Source organism: Myotis davidii, unplaced genomic scaffold (genome assembly GCF_000327345.1).
Source record: "Myotis davidii unplaced genomic scaffold, ASM32734v1 scaffold2621, whole genome shotgun sequence".
Lineage (NCBI taxonomy): Eukaryota > Metazoa > Chordata > Mammalia > Chiroptera > Vespertilionidae > Myotis > Myotis davidii.
In genome coordinates, this window is record NW_006291205.1 from 172,020 (window position 1) to 193,569 (window position 21,550).

The 21,550-nt window shown below is 40.9% G+C and overlaps 1 protein-coding gene across 2 annotated transcripts in view; it reads right to left on the reverse strand.

The window, feature by feature from the left end:
- Positions 1–21,544, reverse strand: part of CES5A (carboxylesterase 5A) — a 163,067-nt gene extending 141,523 nt beyond the window's left edge. For both annotated transcript variants that reach the window (XM_015564351.1, XM_006764340.2), the window contains exon 1: positions 20,102–21,544. The gene's annotated coding sequence lies outside the window, so the exon portion shown is untranslated. The remainder of the gene's footprint in view (positions 1–20,101) is intronic.
- Between the last annotated feature and the right edge of the window lie 6 nt (positions 21,545–21,550).

Consider the following 21,550-nt stretch of genomic DNA (forward strand, 5'->3'; position numbering starts at 1 on the left):
CCTCTTTCCCCCCACCCTTCCTCTCCTCCCCCCATGCTCCCCACCTCGGCCTCTCTCACCGGCTCTCCTTCTTCCAACATCTCCCTAAAAGTGAAAAGCCCCAGAGGTTCCTCCTTACGGCAGACGCATTCTTCTAAGCTAGAAGCCTGGGGCTTATGCTGATACGCCATGGTCTTCATCTCCACGCTCAATGTACCTCAAGTCCTATTGATTTTACACCTTCATTTTCTACCTCGCCTCTCTGCTCTCTAACCTATTATCCAAACTGCAACTAGTGAGATTTCTAAGAAGTGCTCTGCTCAAATCACTCTTGATTGGCACCCGACAGCCATTCCCAGTCAATTATAGCTGGGGGTTTCTAACACGTAGCACTGGGAAGCTATGAATTACATATGGCAGTAAAATGTCTGGCACCTAGTCTATGCTCAATAAACAACTGTTGAGTAAAATGGAGTCCGACTTAAAACATGAACCCATGTAAAGGTGAGTGGGTCCTAGTGAAGTGGGGGTAGGAGCAATTTCCTGCCTGCTGACCACACTCCCACCCACACCTCAGGCTCCTCTGTGAATGCCCTGGAGTTCTAGGGCACATCCGGAAAACCAGAGACTGACAAGCTAAAGTTCAGGCTTCCTAGCTTGGCTATAGCCCCTTGACAAGTCGATTGCTACCCAGTTTGCAGCATCATTTCCAACTGCTCGCTATCTTCACCCTTCACTCCAGCCTTGCCAAACTGCACTGCTTGCGCTGACTGGATATGCCAGGCCTTTGCACATGGTGTGCTTTCTGCCTAGAACACTCTTACCTTCCTTTACAGCCCAGAAGACTCCAACTTATTCCTCAAGTCAACTCAAAGATAAAGCCTTTTCTGATCCCATAAAAGCAGAATGGATCATTCCCTCAGTGACATGTATATACAACTTTGTGACATTTATATATGTATTTATAATACATATCGTTATTATAAACCTTGTCACATTCAGAATCAGTTTTCATTTACAGGTTTATCTCCTCGACTATGAAGGCAAGAATTGTTTCTCATTTATCTTTGCGGCCCAGGGGCTAGAAGAGTGGTTCTCTCCCCGCCCCCTCTCCTCCTCAATACATGTTTGCGTAACAAACTTCTACTGGAACAAATCATTCTTTTATATCATTTCCCTTTTGTAATGAGGCAGAGAATAAACAGTTTTTAATTCTTTCTGTCATTTTGTAAGTCATAGGGTGTCCCGTGTTTAAAACTGGCCAGCTGATCTTCTACTATCTATGGTCCAGTAGAAATGAATCAGGATTAAGCTTTGTGGATTCATCTAAATATTTAGAGAGAATGTTAGCCGTTTTAATTGAAATTGAGATGTCTGAGTTCCAATGGGTTATTATAACTGTCCTTCTCTTGGGCGCTACTGCAACAATGTCTTGCATCTTAGATTTTATACAATGAAATAAATGAGAAAGGGAAAAACATGTGGATCATGTTTGTTTAATGTGGGTGAAATCAACAGAGAATCTGATCCCTTAACAGATTCAGATGGGGGCCATCTCTTTAATGATATAAAATTGGAAATAAGAAACATCAGATGCAGATTAAAGAATATTTAATGGCAAAATTTAATTCAAGCTATGTAAATGAGACTTTTTCCGGGCAATGAAAAAACATCCTCTAATTCTCTTCCGTTGTTCTCCAGAGTCAGTGTCTCTGCATCGATGTTTGCATCAGTTTCCTTATGAAACACCAATGTGCTGGTCTTCTGGTAGGTGATGATGTCTCCCACTTCTGGGCAGTTTTGCAATGATGTGGTAGAGAATCATAGTCATCTTTGACACATATCATTCAATCATACTGCAGTAACAAGTAGTTTACCTACCATCTTTTAACCAAAAAATATCTGGTATAACCCAAGATATGTGAACACTTGATGTTCACAAAGATGGCACAAAATATACGTGATGTTCACAAAGATGGCATTGCAGGAGCCTGACGTAGCCTCTGAATCATAGAAGAGAGATGAAATTAATCCCTTGACTCTTGTTTCAGCTCCAAGAGTACATTATTGTATTCTAATTCCCTGAAAAATCATGATTTATGCCGCGCATTTATGGAGTGTGGATGTGTGAATGCGCAGAAAATTTGTAACACCCAGTCCACCAACCATGACCCATAACAGGAAACTTAATCTAAATTAGGGGTTCTCAAAGTGTGCTCTAGAGACTCTTGAGGAACTAGAGAGCCTTTTAGGAATTCTACAAGGTCAAACATATATTTGCAGTAAATACTAAGACATGATTTGTCTTTTTTAAATTCTCATTCTCTCACAAGTTGGAGTTTTCCACAGGCTACATGACATGTAATACTGGAACATATTAAATGTGGAAGCAGATAAGAGAACCCAGCTGTCTTCTGTTAAGCCAGATATTAAAGATATTAGCGAAATATAAAACAATCTCACTAATTTTTGTTTTGGAAAATATACTTATATTTCATAAAAATTGTATTTATGTTAAAATGCAATGGGAAAATTTGGAATTTATTGTGTCTCCTGCCTCTGAGGACTCATATCTTTGATATATTCTGGAAAATTCTCGTCTATTATCTCTTCAAACATTTCCTATTCCTCTGCCATTCTCTCCTCCATCAAGAAGGCCAATGCAGTCTCGTTTGTTTGTCCCTTTCAAGCTCACATGTTCAACGTCTTTCATATTTTCCATCCTTGTAACTTTGTTCTGCACTTCGGTACATCCTTCAGATCTTTCCAGTTTGCTAATTCTTTTTACAACCGAGTCTAATCTTCCAAGGATCTTTTTTTATATTTAGAATTTCCACTTTGTTTTTTTTAATATGCCAGGTCTGGATTATGAGTATATTCTTAGTAACATTTTACTTCTGATATCATTTCCTCAAGCCTTTTAAAAGTAGAAAACTCACTTTATATTCACTATCTGATTGTTCAATCATCCGAAGATCCAGAGGTCTAATACTCTTGTTTATTCTGAGTACATTCATGCATAGAAATCTGTTTCTTCCCGTACGTGAGTTTATAGTCACTCAAGCCTTATATCCATGGGAATCTGATGCAGCCTGGGTGGAAGACACATGTCTTTAAAGAGGATTTGCATTCGCCTCTTTGGGAACCCCTGGACCTGCTGGGGTTGGACCCCAACAGTTAGGCACTCACGGTGCCCGAGGGGGTCTATATTAGAACTCCTAAACCACGTAAGGGCAGGCCTGTGGTTATACATTCTCAGGAGACACTTTTTACCCACTGTGTTACCAGGCCAAGCCAGAGATTTTGCTTTGTTACCTCCGTTTGCTGGCTATTTTCTTCTCGTCCATCTTCTCATGGCAGCCCTTGAAGACTCCAGTTTCCTGTGAGTCTTGGTTTCCCGTGGTTCTCCACTTTGTTGGCCTCACAGTCTTGTCTTCATGAGGCTGTTAAACACTGAGCATCCTCGTTACCTGGAGCGGAAGACGCCCCTGGACATCTGTGGCTTCAATGCCTGCTTCTTCCCTTGGTTTTCAGCTTCTTATTTTTTAGTTCCTGGTATTTGTCTTGCTTTTTGCAAGCCTAGCTCCTTGTTACATATTATTTAGTATTCCAGGTGTCCTTTTTTTTCAGATTATTGGGTTTGAGATACTGCCCAGGAAGATAAATAGGTACATTTCTGAAAGGCCCATGCCACATGTCCCATCCATTCTTCTTCAAGGGATTTATTCTTTGGATGGGAATTTGCATTAACTATCAAAGTGTAAAATATACATAGATTTTAATCCAGAAATTCTGCTTTCTAGAAATGTATCCTACATACACACTCACACTGGTATCAAATGCTGTATGAATGTTATTTGTTGCAGCAGGCTTAACGAAAGAATAAAGTTCATAGACGACCTAACTGCCCATTATTAGGAGAATAGTTGAAGTATTTCCCACAATATTTTGCAATTGTTCAAAGGAATTGAAAAGACCCATTAAGATCTGAGATGGAAAGCTATTTATGATGCAAGTCGCATGACTTCTTTATGTAAAAATACAAGATATGTTTACATGTTTTTTATATATTCACAAAAAGCTTCTGAAAAGACACACAATTAAGTGTTAATAGTAGTTTCCTCCAGGGGTTGGAAGTGAATCATTGTTTTGCAAACATTGCTTCTCAATGACAAATATGCTAATTTGAAATGCTTTTTTTCCATTTATTATCCTTTCGGTTTTATTAGTATTAGCAGTGTTACCGGAGGCAGTTGAAAATAAAGTCTTTCTCTCCAAACTGTTCTGCGGCTCTTATCTACGACCTGCTGGCCCAGCATTCCTTACCTGTCCTTTACCTGTCAATTATTATTCTAAGTCATCTGGTTGTCCTCTGCTAACTTTACTAGGGTACACATTACCTAATGCTCTAAAAATAAGGGTAGAGACTGAAATAGGTAGAGTTCTCTTATTGGCCTTGACAAGGAAAAATTTACGGTGTCCATGAAGGACTTGAATATTAAATGCCACACCACTGCAGAGGGAAAGGAAGGGCTCACTGAGAATTAAACGAGAAGCTAGACTAGACCCCATTACTTTAGTTGTGTCACAGCTTGATCAGCAGGAGATACTGATTTCAACATCCAAGTCTGGATGTAGCTCCTGGCTGAAGCTTGAATTTTCAGAGAGCTGCTTAATTTGCAAGGACTAGTAGCTGAATTGGGCATTTATGTAGCTGGGAACATCTTCTGGCAGGAGCCTGAAGGTTTTCCTTTGAACATCTTCATTCTTTCACGTGAAGAACTCTGGTGATGACAGTGCACAGCTTCAGCTACTTAATTTCCCAGCAGATATAAATGCATTAATATGACAGGCGCCATGTCATTTTACCCGGCCTTTCAAATACTAAAAGGCTACTTCCTTGTTCCTTGCTTTTTTGCTTTTTTGCTTGAGATAGGCTCCATAGTAGTGCCACACGGAAAGCCATCCCAGCTATTAGTATGCATCTGGATGGCAATTTTCACCATTTTGTGAGGACATGTCATGGTTTAACTGGCTTAAACCAATCACCACCTACTCCTAAAGGCAAGGATAGGGTCACCTTTCCTTGAGCCAAGTAGAAGAGGAGACACCCGAGCAAAAGCTCAGCTCTGAGAGAGAGAGAGAGAGAGAGAGAGAGAGAAGGTAATGGGTGCTGAGTGAGCAGCCAGCAGTATCTGCCACACTGTTATTGCTTCCTTATCTTCCTTGTCTACTAGATAGACTCCGTCTCACCCTTGAAGACTCAACTAAAATATTACCTCTTCCAAGAATCCTTTTCTGATGTCACTATGCAGAATGGAATGCTTCGTCCTCTGAGCTCCCATATTGCTGGGTTCATACCTCTACTATAGCATTTATTACATAGTTATAACTCCGCTACCTTCAGAAAAAGTGAACCCTTGGAAGAAGGCACCATGTTCTATTAACCTCTGAGTTTAACCTTGTTGAACGGAAGAGAAATGGAAACATATGGAGGAAGGGAGGAAGGAAGGAGAAAGGAAAGGAAAGAAAGGAAAGGAAAGGAAAGGAAAGGAAAGGAAAGGAAAGGAAAGGAAAGGAAAGGAAAGGAAAGGAAAGGAAAGGAAAGGAAAGGAAGGGAGGGAGGACTTAACTACTCTGAGTCTCAGGCTGTTCATATTAATTCTTAACGTAGTAGCTCCATTAAAGATTAAATGGGATAATATACAGAAAGCACCCAACACAGTACCTAACTCATAGCTTCCCATGTACTTTTGGAGAACACGTATTCATCTTGTACTTTTTAAATACCATCCTCCCACCCTTCACACCCATTTCCTAGCACAATACTTTGTACAAGTATAGTTGCTCAATAAATGTGTTGATAGTACTTCCATCAAAAAAATACAGATTACTAAACAAATTAAACAACCAGCTCAATTTGCCATGTCCTGATTTCCTTTACTAGATTGGCTAAGAGCCCTTTTTAATAACATTTCCTAAATTCTCTATTAACAGAACTCTTATTTGAGGCTTTCCTACAACCATCCAGAACACTAGTTCTGCACTCCCCACTTCGGCAACCTTTCACTAGGCGCTCTTTGGCTTTCCCACTCCGCTCTGTTCAGTTTTCTGGGCTTCATTTCAGATCTGTCCTTCTGAGGTATGCCTTCCTCCTCTTCCTAACACTTCTTTGTTGCTAAAAATAGGTGATGTCCCTTCAGAGCAAAAACACTTGGCAAATCAGTTAGCTTTTATAAGTACAGCTTTATACTGGTCTCTGAGGTTGGTGGTGGGTGGATTAAATAAAGGAAGAAGCTCATAACCTATCCTCTCCATGTAGCCCTGCATTCCTCAAAGAGTTTACAAAATTTATGTAAAATAGCAATATCATACTCATCAAAAATGCACATGCTAAAAAAATGGTGAGTGAGATTTTGCAGAATACTAAAGAGTAAATAAAACAGCCAGCTCAGAAGATCACCAGAAAGCATTTTGAGGAAGCATTTGATTAAAGGATCCTACAATCAACCCAATAAACTAGGACTGGGGTTGTTGTTGGTAATCATAATTTAATAGATACACTTTTAAAGGAAAACTGGAGTGTATAATAGAGCCAATTTCCTTTAGATTATAATGGATATCTTTAAGACTTCTCTCAGCCAGGCTATCTCTTAGTATGAGACTGTCAGCTTAGGTTCTGCCTAGACTCAGTTCTTTATATGTCCTGTGAAGTTTTGTAACATTAACCCCAAAAGAGGCATCATTATATTATCCAAAATGTTCCTTTCACGCATTGGCTGTTCAACTGCTTTGAAATACTCGATATCCCTGCAAGTGAACGTTCTCTAGTAGATACAATATTTAATCTTCCTTACACTTGTGTATGTGTGAATGAATGCATTCATGTGGATGGAGCCATATCTCCATGGATGTCAAGGCATTATGTTGCTGCATACACTTACATATCCATGTACAAATCTGTATATGTACATAATTGAAAATGAGTGTGTTTTTACCACTTTGAACTTCTGAAACTCATCTCTGGAGTTGCATTGTCCTAATTTCTTTGAATAAAAGTAACGAAACTGCAGCCTAAACTAAAAATTGTTCAGAAGTCTAAATTTAAAGCTAACTAGCCCAATTTAGTACTCAATTAAATCCAATTCTGTTTAATTTATTAGCAACTATGTCAACCCACTTGTCAACTACTATCATATGAATCTTCTATCCTTGACTCAAAAATCATTCCACCTTCTCTATTTTCTCAAGTTCATGCCAAGTTCCCTGCCTGCTGTTCAGTATTTTACCCACATTCTTAGGGCCATGGTTCTCACAGTCTGATTTACAGGCCTCTGGCTATCTGCCAGAAAGATTCTTTAGGTGCATACGCAGTCCGAAGAGTAAGTCAGACAAAAATGAATATGAGAGGAAGGTACGCATGAAGAATTAGAAGTATTCGCTAGTGAAGATGATATTGTCATAGAATCACAGAGCAAAAAAGAATAGATCAACATCCCAATGATATCACTGATGGGTTGCTATCCAGCTATTAATTTAATATCTCCAGTGTTGGGGAACAGGGAGCCATCCCAGGCATGCTTCCCATCATGTCAACTCTCTCTCATACATCCTCTCTCATACATCAAGGTCACATCTGTTTTCCTATAGTTTCTACCATTCAAGTATTCATTAAAAGTCCATTAGAATTGTTAACCTATGGAGCTACTGACCCTTTTGAGAATCTAATGAAAATGATGGACTCTCTGCATAGAAAACTGCGTGTGCAAAAATAATTCTTCTTAGAATTTCAGTGAGTACATAATCGTATAAAACCCATTCATCCATAAACCCCCTGGTAAAGAATTCCTCACTGCTGTTTTGTGTGGGAGAGAAATGGAGGAGAAATAAGCCATGTTTTCCTCCTTCAAGAAGCTTATTTTCTAAAAGCAAATTCCTGTGGCACCTTTAACTGTGATGAAACAGTATACGGTAAAGTACTAATTATATAGTGGCTAACAGAACATTCTGCTCTTGACTGAATAGCTAGATGGAAGTCCTTGCAAATGGTCACCATGCAGTCACCTTGCATACGGGAAATGAAGGCCTTTGCGAGGTTCTCAGAAGCATCATCTGGCAGCGCAGGAGAGCAGAGGAGGGTGCTGGTCATGGTCTGATACATGGTACTCAACAAATTTTGCTAAATAAGTACATGATCTTAGAATAAAATGCTCCTTGATCCTCCCAAAAGGAAGTTGAAGAGAACAATTAAAATATTTGCATAAGCCTTCCAACTTCCGTAGGAATAGCATTTCTGTCCACTTCGCCACTTACTCCAAAAATGTCAAAGCATTTCTAAACCCAAAACAGACCTCTCTGAGACATGACTGAGATGAATTAAACAAGGTTAAGAAAGATATGTCCAAGGTCACCGAAGCCAAACTACAGAATAGAACCCAGAAGGTTCTCCCAGCAAATCTCAGGAAGGGAGAGCAAGTACTTCCACTTCAATTTCTTTTTTTTTTAATTTAATTTAATTTGATTTTATCTTATTTTTTCTATCGTTTATCCCCTCTATTGCCTCTTCCACTTCCACACATCCCCTTGCCACGACTCACAAACAACACACTGTTGTCCATGTCCATGAGTTCTCTTTTTTTCTTTTTTGCATAATCCCCCAACACCACCACTCCATCAGAGTTGTCGGCCTGCTCTCTATCTTTGAGTCTGTCTCTATTTTGCTTGGTAGTTCAATTTGTTCATTAAATACCACATATGAGTGAAATCATAAGTACTTTCTCTCTCTAACTGGTTTATTTCACTTAGCATAATGTTCTCCAGGTCCATCCATGCTGTCCTGAAGGGTAAAATTTTATTCCTTTTACGGCAGAGTAGTGTCCAATTTCTTAATAATAATATCTTCTAACGTATTAACTGGACAGGCTTAAGAAAAAGTGTTTCATTTTCTTTGTAATCCAGATGTTATTCTGCTTTCTTTATTTGAGGGTGACCTTGATGGTTCAGTAAAGAAACCTCATCAAATAAGGTAACAGGGAAAACCTCTTAGCTGGTTCACAATCACTTCCTCTCTCTCTAAAATTCAATTTTAAAATATTTTTTTAAAAAGAAGTAAGATTACGGCCATATAGACTTCCCTTTTACCTTCCACTGTACCTCGGCTCACTCAGCACTACTAGAGTCCTAACCAGCTGAACAGCATCTGAGTTACCCCTAATTTCATAAACATTCAAGACTATTCATTTTAGAGTAAGACAAAGGTAAGACATATATAATCACTTGTTCTGTAAAGTCTGGTGGCAGAGTAAAAATAGTCAGCAACTGAATTCAGAGACCCCAGGGTTCCCAGTTATTCAATAGCCAATGAGCAGTTACTAATACACACCAGAATGTAAGTGCATGCTTACAATAGTGTTGATAAATGAACTTGGCAAAGGGGGGAAACAGTCCTTATTTTTCAAATTAACATACACAGAATCGGGCGAGCTCAGAGACACAGCAATTCAGAGGTGTAACCCTGAACAGATGGCTGCTCTCCACATGCTATCTCTGAAGGGGATTTTTTTCAAGGTAAACAGAAACGAACGCTTCCGTGCATTGTATTCCCAAATAATAGATCTCAGAAGAAGCGTTTTCCAGCATGAAACCAGCTCCTTATTAACCACATTTTAATGACAAAGGCAAAAACTGGCTTAGGAGCCCCTTTAAGGCATTCACTGGCATTCCACAATTAAATTACACTTGAATAGACGATATGCAATCTAAAAACAGAGTCACAGTCAGATACAAGAAAACTTAAGAGTCTAATAACTGGAACCAGTCCCAGTGACCAAGGTGAGAGCCTACTCCCTAGGACAGTGATGGCGAACCTATGACATGCGTGTCAGAGGTGACACGCGAACTCTTTTTTTGGTTGATTTTTCTTTGTTAAATGGCATTTAAATATATAAAATCAATATCAAAAATATAAATCTTTGTTTTGCTATGGTTGCAAATACCAAAAAATTTCTATATGTGACACGGCACCAGAGTTAAGTTAGGGTTTTTCAAAATGCTGACACGCCGAGCTCAAAAGGTTCGCCATCACTGCCCTAGGACCAGAGTCAGTTCAAAGAGGGACAAGCAGAGAGACTGATGTGATGCTCACCCACCAGGCAGCACCTCTAGAGATGCTGGGATTTTCCTTGCTCATTCTGGATCAGTCCAGGACCTGTCACAAGGGTTAGACTGCCCCATGAAGCTAAGTGTCCCCAACTTCCCATCCCTTCCTTGAATTCTGTTTCAGACATGGCTTCAGAATATTGTCACAGGGGTGATGGTGTTTTCTCTCAGTAGTTACAGATGGCCGGGCAAGAAGCTGGTTACCAAACAGAATAGCTTCCTACGGGGAGCAGAAAGCAAGAGGATTCTGGAGCCAACAAGAAATTCTAAAACGTCACAGCCGCGTCATTCTAGGGTAGAGAACCAAGGTGTTCTCTGTTCAAAGCTACTTTTCCTTAAATTAGAAGATTGCTTGTGCAGTGAAAGAAAAAACTTTAACTTTTAGCTCACCATTGGATAAGCCCACAAATCCTTGGTTCTTTCATGCTTGGAGACTGGTATCCTTAAGGTTGTGGAAGCATTTTGGTGAATTCCTCCATTAACTCGATGAATTCCTCCATGTCGGCAGGGAGCAACTAGTTATCACTAACCAAGACACATGTGAGGGGTGTGGGAAGTAAGGGAAGAACTGGGAGGACTGTGAGAGCTCATGCCAGAAGAGCAGGACCGACTCGATCTAGTGAAGGCTCTTGGTAGAAGGTCAACACCTTGACAAGCTCATCGGCCCCTTTGGTCTCTGGCCACTGGCTGTCTCACTCCTGGATCGAGGCAACCCCCTTGGCTATCCTTCCCCAGCACCATGGGATGTTCCCCTACGCATCCTATTCATCCGTGAAGAAATACTGTCGTCTCAAAATCAATTGAGTGGTGATTATGAGCCATTATCTGCCTGCTGTGCTGAAAAGGATACAAGGCAATCTGGAGAAAATCTTTCATGATGGGCTTAAAAAAAAAAAAAGTCCAGTATATCTAGGAATGGTGTCCCTTCTAAGGTGAAAAATTAAAGTCAAAGCTACAGTCCTTCCATAATATTGGGTTGCTATGTTTACAAGCGTGTTGTATTTTTAAAGCAAATGTCTTAAGAATGTGAAAGATTCATTCTTGATTTGAAGGGAGGTAAAAAGACAAGGGAGCTCTTTCAAGTGAAACAGATGGACTCAGATTCAAGGACAGAATGGATCTGTGATATTTTCTTGCTTTGCCCTGCAGAGGGGCCTATAGCTCTGCCTTCTATAGTCTCCCCAATATCAATCTTTAGGTTCTCTGTCCTTTCAACTCAGATTTAGAATTATGGGTGTAGAATATATGTGGCACCTAAAATCCAGTCCCTGATTGAGGAAATTGAGACTTAGAAAGAAAATTTAATTTCCCAAACTTGGCTGAACCAAGACTAAAAGTTCCGTTTCATGATTCCCAAAACAGTGTTCTTTTCACTCCGCTGCCTTTTTATTCCTATGATTTTATTTTATTATTATTTTAATTTTTTGCTTTGGATAGTATGGATATTTATTTTTTTATTTTTGTCTGAGCTTATTAGGGTGACATTGGTTAATACAATTATATAGGTTTCAGGTGTACAACTCTCTAATACATCATCTGTACACTGTATTGTGTGTTCAGCACCCCACGTCAAGTCTCCTTCCATCACCATTTATCCCTCCTTTACCCTCTCCTACCTCCTCCTATCCTCCCTTTCCCTCCTGTAATCACCATACAGTCTGTTATTCCCCTTTAGTTTTTTGAAAATTACTTTCATTTATTATTTGTCCAAACTGATAGGGAGGAAGCTTTCCAATATCTTCCTTTAATAGTTATATAACACCTACTTCCAATTTCTGGTTGTTATCTTTATGAGAGACGGGGTATTGCAAAACATGGAGAAATTCTGATAATTATGCACTACAAAGATAATCTATTCTACATAAGAGCTAGAAATAGTTTATTTGAATAAATATCATGGGGTTATGAATTGCTTAAATTTCATTTATAATGATCAATAATATCTAAAAAAATGAAGGTAATGTTATTAAGTAAAATATGAATAATATATTGGTCTAGGTACTTCCCTTTGATCTTAGGGAAATGGCATGGTGTAGCAGAAAGACCACTGTCTTGAAATTCAGAAAATTAAGGTGACAATTCTGATTTCACAATTTATCAACTATGTGATCTTGGGTAAATCATTTTAACTTCTCTAAGCTTAGTTTCATTATGAATGAAGTAGAAATAGAAATCTTGGTTATTTCAAATGGCTATTGAAAGGATCAAATCAGGAGATTTGAAGATGGTGGCGTAGGTAAATGCCTGTACTCGCTGCCTCCCACAACCACATCAAAATTACAACTAAAATACAGAACAACCATCATCCAGAACCTCCAGAAAGCTGGCTGAATGGAAGTCCTACAACTAGAGGTAAAGAAGAAAGCACCCTGAGACTGGTAGGAGGTGTGGGGGCGTGAAACAGGCTGGTCTGACAACCACATGTGCCGCTTTTTTAATCTAGCGCAGTGGTTCTCAACCTGTGGGTCTGGACCCCTTTGGCAGTTGAACGACCCTTTCACAGGGGTCTCCTAAGACCATCCTGCATATCAGATATTTACATGACAATTCATAATAGTAGCAACATTACAGTTATGAAGTAGCAACGAAAATAATTTTATGGTTGGGTCACAACATGAGGAACTGTATTTAAAGGGCCAGAAGGTTGAGAACCACTGATCTAGAGGGAGATCGTCTCTGTGGAGGCTGCCCAGAAGAGCAAGGGGTCCCAGCCCCACACCAGACCCCCAGCCCAGGCTCCCAGAGCTGGGAAAAGAAGTCCCTACAGGCAGTAAGAAAAATGAGCTGTAAAAACCAGTGCCAATTGGGGCTCAGTGACACAGAGGCTGCTGGAGACCCAACTATTCCTCCTAAAAGGCCAGCACCATGAACTGAGCTTACAAGGTCCTGCTTCCTCTGAGCTCCAGCACCAGAGTGAGGCTCTGAGGAACACAGCCACATATGAGGAAGAACTGGATCGTCTGGCATCATGGCAGGAACTCAGGGGTGGCTTTTTCCCAGACAGAGATGCTCACAGGGATCACTGTTCCTATGCTGGGACCTCCCTGATCACAGGGCTGATTGGCAGTCATTTCTGTTTGCTCTGCCCTGATGATTGCTGGGTGGTGTCAGGCAGTGGCTGACTTTGCACCTCTTTAAGAGACCCAAGTGCCAGTGTACCCAGTGGTCAGTGTCAGACCATACTAGATTACAACTCTTCACATCCATAAGCAACACACTGAAGGGGCAGACTCAGTGAGCACCAAAGCCCCACTGAAGCAAGTCCTGCTCCATAGGGGTGTTTCCTGCACAGCAGCTCTCCCATGGTAATCACAGCTGATCCTCACAGCCAATTGGCCTGGAGGTCAATTCCTCCCAGTGACACCAACAGCAATCAAGTCTCAACTACAACAAGACTGTGCTCTCAGCCCACAAAGGGGTGCACCTAGAGCTCCCAGCTTAGGTGACTGGGAAGGCTGAGCCACTATACAAAGCCACTCTACCAACCCAAGGAGACACAGCAGCTCTATCCAATACACAGACACAAACACAGGGAAGCAGCCAAAATGCAGAGACAGAGAAACATGTCACAAATGAAAGAAATGGAAAAAAGCAAACTACTGGATATAGAGTTCAAAGCCACAGTTATAAGATTACTCAAGAATTTCCTAGAAACCTCCCAAAAAATGGAAAAAGACCAGTCAGAAATTAAGCCTACACTGACTGAAATAAAGAATAATATACAGGGATTCAACAGTAGAGTAGAGGATTCTGAGAATCAAATCAACCATTTGAAATATGAGGAATTAAAAGATACCCAACCAGAAGAGCAAAAAAAAAAAAAAAATCCAAAAATATGAAGATAGTGTAAGAAGCCTCTGGGACAACTTCAAGTGTACCAACATTCGCATTATGGGGGTGCCGAAAGAAGAGAGAGCAAGATATTGAAAACCTATTTGAAGAAGTAATGACAGAAAACTTCCCCTACCTGGTGAAAGAAATAGACTTACAAGTCCAGGAAGCACAGAGAACCCCAAACAAGAAGAATCTAAAGAGGACCACACCAAGACACATCATAATTAAAATGCCAAGAGCAAAAGACAAAGAAAGAATCTTTAAAGCAGCAAGAGAAAAGCAGTTAGTTACCTACAAGGGAATGCCCATACGACTGTCAGCTGATTTCTCAATAGAAACTATGCAGGCCAGAAGGGAGTGGCAAGAAATATTCAAAGTGATGAACAGCAAGGACCTACAACCAAGATTACGCTACCCAACAAAGCTATCATTTAGAATTGAAGGTCAGATAAAGAGCTTCACAGACAAGAAAAAGCTAAAGGAGTTCATCACCACCAAACCAGCATTATATGAAATATTGAAGGGTATTCTTTAAGAAGAGAATGACAAAGAAAAAGATAAAAAATACGAACAAAATGGCAATAAATACATACCTATCAACAATTGAATCTCAAAATCAAAATAAACAAATAAGAAATCTAATTAACAGAATAAACTGGTGAATAAAATAGAATCAGAAGCATGGAAATGGAACAGACTGACCATTCTCAGAAGGAAGGGAGGTGAGGGGCGGAAAGAGATTAAACAAAGATCTTATATGTATATAAGCATTACCTATGGACACAGACAATAAGGTGGTGAAGGCCTGGGGCAGGGCTGGAACTGGGTGGACGGGGGCAATTGCAGGGGGCGGGGCGGGGAGAGGAACATCTGTAATACTCTCAACAATAAAGATTTTTTAAAAAAAAAACCCAAAGGATCAAATCAAACACTGTTGAGAGATTGCTATAATTCAAAGATCAGAGGCTATATGTACCTTGATGGCCAGGGATCATGTGTGTTATATTTAACAGTGTATTCCCAGCACCTAACAGAGTCTGGCACACAGTAAACAATAAACATGCATTACATAAATGAAGGCAATGATAGGGAAAATATTCTTATCACTATTTTTTGCTGAGCACATGTATAGGGGGGATAAAGCTAAGTATAGAAGTGGAGCAGAAATGGGAGAGAAGGAAAGAATGATTGGTGTCCCTCCGTTCCTAGGAGAGAAGAAGAGGTTCTGAAGTAACACAAACAAACAAACAAACAAAAGGATAATCAAATTGACAAATTCCAAAAATCTACCCTTTTTCTTCCCCTGCCCCATTCATCCCACCTCTCAATCCAGGATCCCACCATTGACTTTTTTTTTTAAGATTGCCTTTGGACATTCATCTCATTAATTTCAATCATTGTCTGCCTTTACGTTCCGTGTGAGGCCTGTATATGCCCTCTCTTGGGGCATTCCCAACAGTGCTGTTTTTCATTTACATCGGATGTAAGTAGTTCAAAGTCCTCCCTCCTCCATTTCCTTTTCTCTTCTCTCAGTCTTCTCCCCAGGCTACCGTGGTCTTGGGGAAAGACAGCTGATGGCGGGGGGCAGCTCCAGAAGAACATCAGTTCAGTTCTTGTTCTACTTCCAGCTCTGAATTGATTCAAGCTAAAAGTCCTATGGGAGCGGTGTCTGGTAGAAAATGCATCTCTTTCTGAATTGCCCTTCTTCAATTTTAGAGAAGTACTCACCACACACATAGGAATTTCATAAAAATGTTTTCCTCTGCCGCAGAGGTCAGGGTTTTGCAGGCCTTTGGGGAGCAGATAACACACTCCAATGTCAGCTCCACTGAAGAACCATGTTACCCCACCACAACGCCATGTTCTTGGTACTTGGCACACTGGAAACACCCCAAACCACATGCACTTGAGAGGATGCAGCCCGGTCACAAAATGAAGCCAGTTTCGTCTGGTCAGACACTTTTTTAATCTTCTTCTAGATCAGTGGTTCTCAACCTTCTGGCCCTTTAAATACAGTTCCTCATGTTGTGACCCAACCATAAAATTATTTTCGTTGCTACTTCATAACTGTAATGTTGCTACTGTGATGAATCGTCATGTAAATATCTGATATGCAGGGTGGTCTTAGGCGACCCCTGTGAAAGGGTCATTTGACTGCCAACGGGGTCGCGACCCACAGGTTGAGAACCGCTGCTCTAGATTAAGGTCTGAATTAATTGATAGCCTCGCCCTCCCACCACTCACACCTGTTACGGCCAATTCAAACTGGTTTTAACTGGGTTCAGACAAAATTCACCTACTCTTGGCTTTCACAAATATAACTGACAGGAACAAACAAAAACATTCCTATTTGTTAAGAGCAATGCAAAAATCAGCCTTTGGACCTTGCAGCTTGAGAAGACTAATGAGATAATGTCTCCAATGTGTTGGAGCTGCATGTGCGAAAGGCTCTGTGGAGATAGGAAATAAGATAAATAATTCAAGAAACCCTTTGTGTCAGGAAATCTGTCTTCTGGAGGATTTAATAAGTTTTAAGTAAATATTTTACAAACGTGTACCTGCTCATCTTATGTCAATGCCAGCCCCGTTAGGTTGAAAAGTACTATTATTCTCATTATAACAAATAAGGATCTTGGTTTCTCATGAAAGAGTTTCCAAGGAAATTACAACAGGGACCAAAGCTGTTCAGTAAAGCCTTCTTACTAAGCTAAAGCTTCCAACCTCAATTTCAGCTCTTGGTCAGTCCTACCAATTTGAAAGCTCAAGTCCTAGCCCTTTCCAACATCCCACTCCATTCAAGCCAAGTGCATCCTTGTGGAATTCTCTTACTATCCTACACTGAGAAAAACCATGAAGTACACCCACTTGGGGGTTCTTGTACCATCAGAATACAACAACTAATGCTGTTGTTCAACTCTTAAGAATGACCACATAATGGACTTCCACAATTTAAGAGCTCAATTCAATTACCTGCGGGCCTTAATCTGCCCTTTATTCAAGTCCCTTCATTTCAAAGTCCACAAAACCTTCTTTCTTCCCCTGACATCTTTTATTCCTATTATAAAGAAACTCATTCATTTTTACAAACTCTACAAAATAACAAATGAGACACAAAACTTAGCAAAGAATTTTCTGACAGGAACTTCAAAAACATTTGCTTTTCTCACATGCTTCTAAATACCAATAAATCTCGCATCTGTGTGTTTAAAACCAGTGCGGTTTTGCACGTCAGAACCTTACTTGAAAACATCCATTACCTCTTTTAACTCACCCAATCTCAAACTTTTTCTAGAATCACCACGTCCCAAAATTTCTATCAGAAAAAATCAAAGAGTTCCAGAGCGGGGAAGAACTTAAATAGGTGATTTGATTTAGCCCTTGCTTAGAGCCAGGTGAATTTAATTTAGAAGTATTCAAAATGAGGACCTCTGGCCATGCTTAGCCTTTTGGGATACACACAGAGTGAAAAGGTAACTCCTTCACCTCAAGGGAGTTTGCAGTCCACTGAGGTGTTTCTCAAAGGGCATGGGTATCACACGAAGGAGAAGGTCTGACTGTAAAAATGAACATTTCCAGGCTCCACCTCAGACTTAACTGATTCAGGGGCAGGACCCAGAAATCTGCATTTTAAAAGTACCCCACATAATTCTTATGAACAATGACATTTGAGAACCACTAATTCAGTAAGTCTGAGAGGTGTGCACAAAAGACTACCAGTCAGAGAAGTGCTGAGTATGGGTAAAATAGGGGGCCTTCTAGTGACATAAAACAAATCTTTGATCATCATCTGCCCTCATTAATGCCTGATATTTATCACAAAACACAAAGTCATATACTAGTCTTACCCAGACATTCTAAATTATATTCACCATCAAGTTAGATTGTAAACTATCAATTTCATAATAGAAACCTTTCGTGCAGAAAACTAAAATCTCCAGTGAGCTACCATTCTCCCTAAAATGTCTAATTCACTTGACATTTAGTTTGATTTCATTTGGCTCATGAACCACACATGTTAGCCTATTTTCTTCCCATGACGGTAGTGTTCATAAGGAGTGGTGATTTGCATAATTTTTTCCTTTGGCAGAAATACAACACACACACACACACACCCCAATTAACCTTTTTTAAAAAAAGTTGAATTGAGAAGCATGTGAGATATTGGATTTTAAGAAAGTAAGCTCCGAGCAAAAGTAGTTGACACATACAGATTCTGTTTAAGCCCCTCCCCCCATGTTGTACACAGAAAAATCACCTGGGGAATGGCTAGTCATGCGGATTGCAGAAGGGGTCTGACTTGGTAAGACAGGTGACGACCTTTAACACAGTGATCCTCCCGTGAATGGTTTTGAGAGAACATTCCAGGGATTTCAAGATTTCTCGAATCCAAGCTCATATCTGAACCTCTCTTTGAGTTTAAATCAATATATGAAACACCACAGATTGTCAATACACACATATTTAATTAAAGGAATAACGAACGGGAACAAATAAGGAAGGTCAGCTCACTGCTAACAGCCCACTTTCTGTAAGTCAGGGCTGGAGGATCTTGCTTATGTCATAAATTACTTCCTCCTGAATTAAGAGCCACCTGCACTAAAAAAAAGGCAACCTAATGTAGGCTTTTGCCATTGTTCCTTTTAGAGAGCACATAAAATATTCTAATTACCTTTTAAAAATAAAAAATGTGTTGAACAATGTGTGTGGGGGGCAAGGAGGAATGTTGACTGAGGGTAGAGTAAATGAGCCTTCTGCTCTGGCCAACAGCAATGATCAGAGAAATACAATTCTGAAGATCATATAAAATAAAACCAAATGAATTCGATCATTCCTGATATTAGGACTGTCATTCCCCTATCCCTCCAGGAATTAATTGTGGACAGATATTGGGGTATTATCTAATGACTAATAACTCACAGAAAAACGGGGATGTTCTCATCCTCACTTCCTTTGGGGGGACCAGGATACATTCGGTTCTAGGATTGGGAATTTTCTGTGAGTCCAGGAGGCATGCTCTATGTATTTATGTAACACGCTATTTTTCAAATAGTCCTGTAAAAGGAGCCCTGGCTTATGACTTAATAACGACCACGTGATCTCGCATAAGCTCTTCAACCCTCCCCCCAGAGGCTCAGTCTTTTCAGCTGTAAAATAGGTACATACTCGGGGTCAATCTGGATTCAGGGTCTAACTTCTTCCCACTCAGCCAGGATGCTCCCCCCACCACAGGACCGAACTGAGGTGTATTGGAGAGGCTCACATGAGATCATTTTTATAAAAGTGCCCTGCACGCTGTGAAGCACTGGACAGACAAAGGGGATTGTTATCAGTCTTTTATGAAGCCCAGTGATAAAGATGCAAAGTGACCCAGAGAAGGACAGCAGGGTAGACAAACCTGAAATACAACGTCTAGAAGAGACTAGACTAGAACATTACTCCGTACCCAGTAGGTAGGTGGGTGCTTTTTAAGGACTGAGTGAATAAAGAGAAACACACACACACAAAAAACAGGTTTTTGTCTCTACCAGACCAGGTATGATACCAAGAAAGAATACCTAAAATCAAGGATAGTTTGATTCAACCAAACAAGCCACAATGCCCCTTCAGCCGTGGGCAAATTACGGCCCGCGGGCTGGATCCAGCCCGTTTGAAATGAATAAAACTAAAAAAAAAAAAAGACTGTACCGTTTTATGTAATGATGTTTACTTTGAATTTATATTAGTTCACACAAACACTCCATCCATGCTTTTGTTCCGGCCTTCTGGCCCAGTTTATGAACCCATATTGAGCACCTATTATTTGTCAAACTCTTTTCTAGACAAGGGAATCGAGCAGCCATGGGCAAACTACGCCGGATCCGGCCCCGTTTGAAAGACTAAAACTAAAAAAAAAAAAAAAAGACCATACCCGTTTATGTAATGATGTTTACTTTGAATTTATATTAGTTCACACAAACACTCCATCCATGCTTTTGTTCCGGCCCTCTGGTCCAGTTTAAGAACGCGTTGTGGCCCTCAAGTCAAAAAGTTTGCCCACCCCTGGCTTAGATCTTAAGAATTACTTGATACAAAAGAGCATTAAAATATCAAATATAATCCACCACCTGCCAAGAAATGGATATAGTCTTACCTTTTCAGGCTTTCAAATGTAGTCTTGTAGGGATAGAAGAGTCTTGGTGAGGTTGCTGAATTTTTTCCCGTTATCTGATAGAGCTGCATAATCATCCTAGCAAACTTAGGAGGAAAAAAATCCTATTGGATGTTGGGTATCTTAGCTTTGTTTTTGATCTGGAAACTGACTCCGAGTGACATCCTAATTTTAAGCAAACCAGATTTTATCCCCTAAGGTCCCCTCTAAACATACACACAAAAGAAAACTGGCCTGCAGGTAGGGGGTGGGGGATGGGAGGAGAGATGGGGAAGAAGTTATTGACTTTCTAAAACAACTCTTTCTGAGCCCTTTGTCAAATTCCTAGAAAAGTAAAATGTGGCTCAAATTTAGATATTCAAATTGCATTACATACCACTTTTGACATAGCTATTTGTGTAGAATGCGGCAAACCCATACTGGGAAATAACAAATTTAAAAATTCAGGGGGAAAAAAAATGTTTTCTTCTGGGTGGGCCTGAACGCCACTCCACCCCCAACCTCCCATTGCAAATGTATTTTTATGCTGGGTAACATTTCCAAAACAGGGGTGTGTGTGTGTGTTCTATTGTTGAAACGAAACAAACAAGTTTGCTTTCAGAGTCATAGAAATGCCCAGCTATTAGAACACACGTTTTCCCCTGGCCGCTTGCCTCTCCTGTCCCCAGGCAACCTTTCCATTTGGCCCCTCGCTCTGGGAGGTCCCCTGGGGCTGTCTGGTGGAACTGATTTTTTGGTGCAGTGAGAACTAGCTTCTTCAAAATCTCAAAGAGACCACCCAGAACATGGCTGATGTTTGGCAAATGTGTACGTGTTTCCTCAGGACACTGAGTAACTGACCCGCCTTTCTGGGTCTTTTATTTGCAAAAAGAAAATAGATGGGGAATTTTTTTTTTTTTAAGACGAGGCAAGGGAGAAAATCTATTCAAAATTCACCTTATGAATTTGTGTTTGGGGAAGGGGCAGGGCAAGAGAAATCAGGGCAAAGACCTCCACCAAGCTAAAGCGTCTGGGACGAGCAAGAGCGCTGCAGCTCTGCGTTAGGGAGGAAGCACCTGCTAGAAGCTCGCTCCCGGGCCAACCTGGCGCTTCCCTCCCCAAGCTCCCCAGGGCGGGGCTGCCCCCAGCACGGACACCTCGGGGGTCGGGAGGCCGGGGCTAGAGGACAGGCCTGGCTTTGTCTCCTCCTACTGTGTGCCTCTCTCCGCACCGCCACACTACGTGCTCCAGCAATGTTTGCGGGGCGCCGGGAGCGAGAACTGCGCCTCTGCCCCCGCGCCTCTAAGGCGAACTATCCGGCACGCAGGCTGCCTCCGACCCACAGTCTCCTCACGTTAGCTGAGGTCACCCGGCCTCGGCGGCCGGGGAGCAACCGCGAAGGCGAGCCGCCGGAGCCAAGATGGAGAGGAAGCCGGAGAGGGAGAGAGGCGG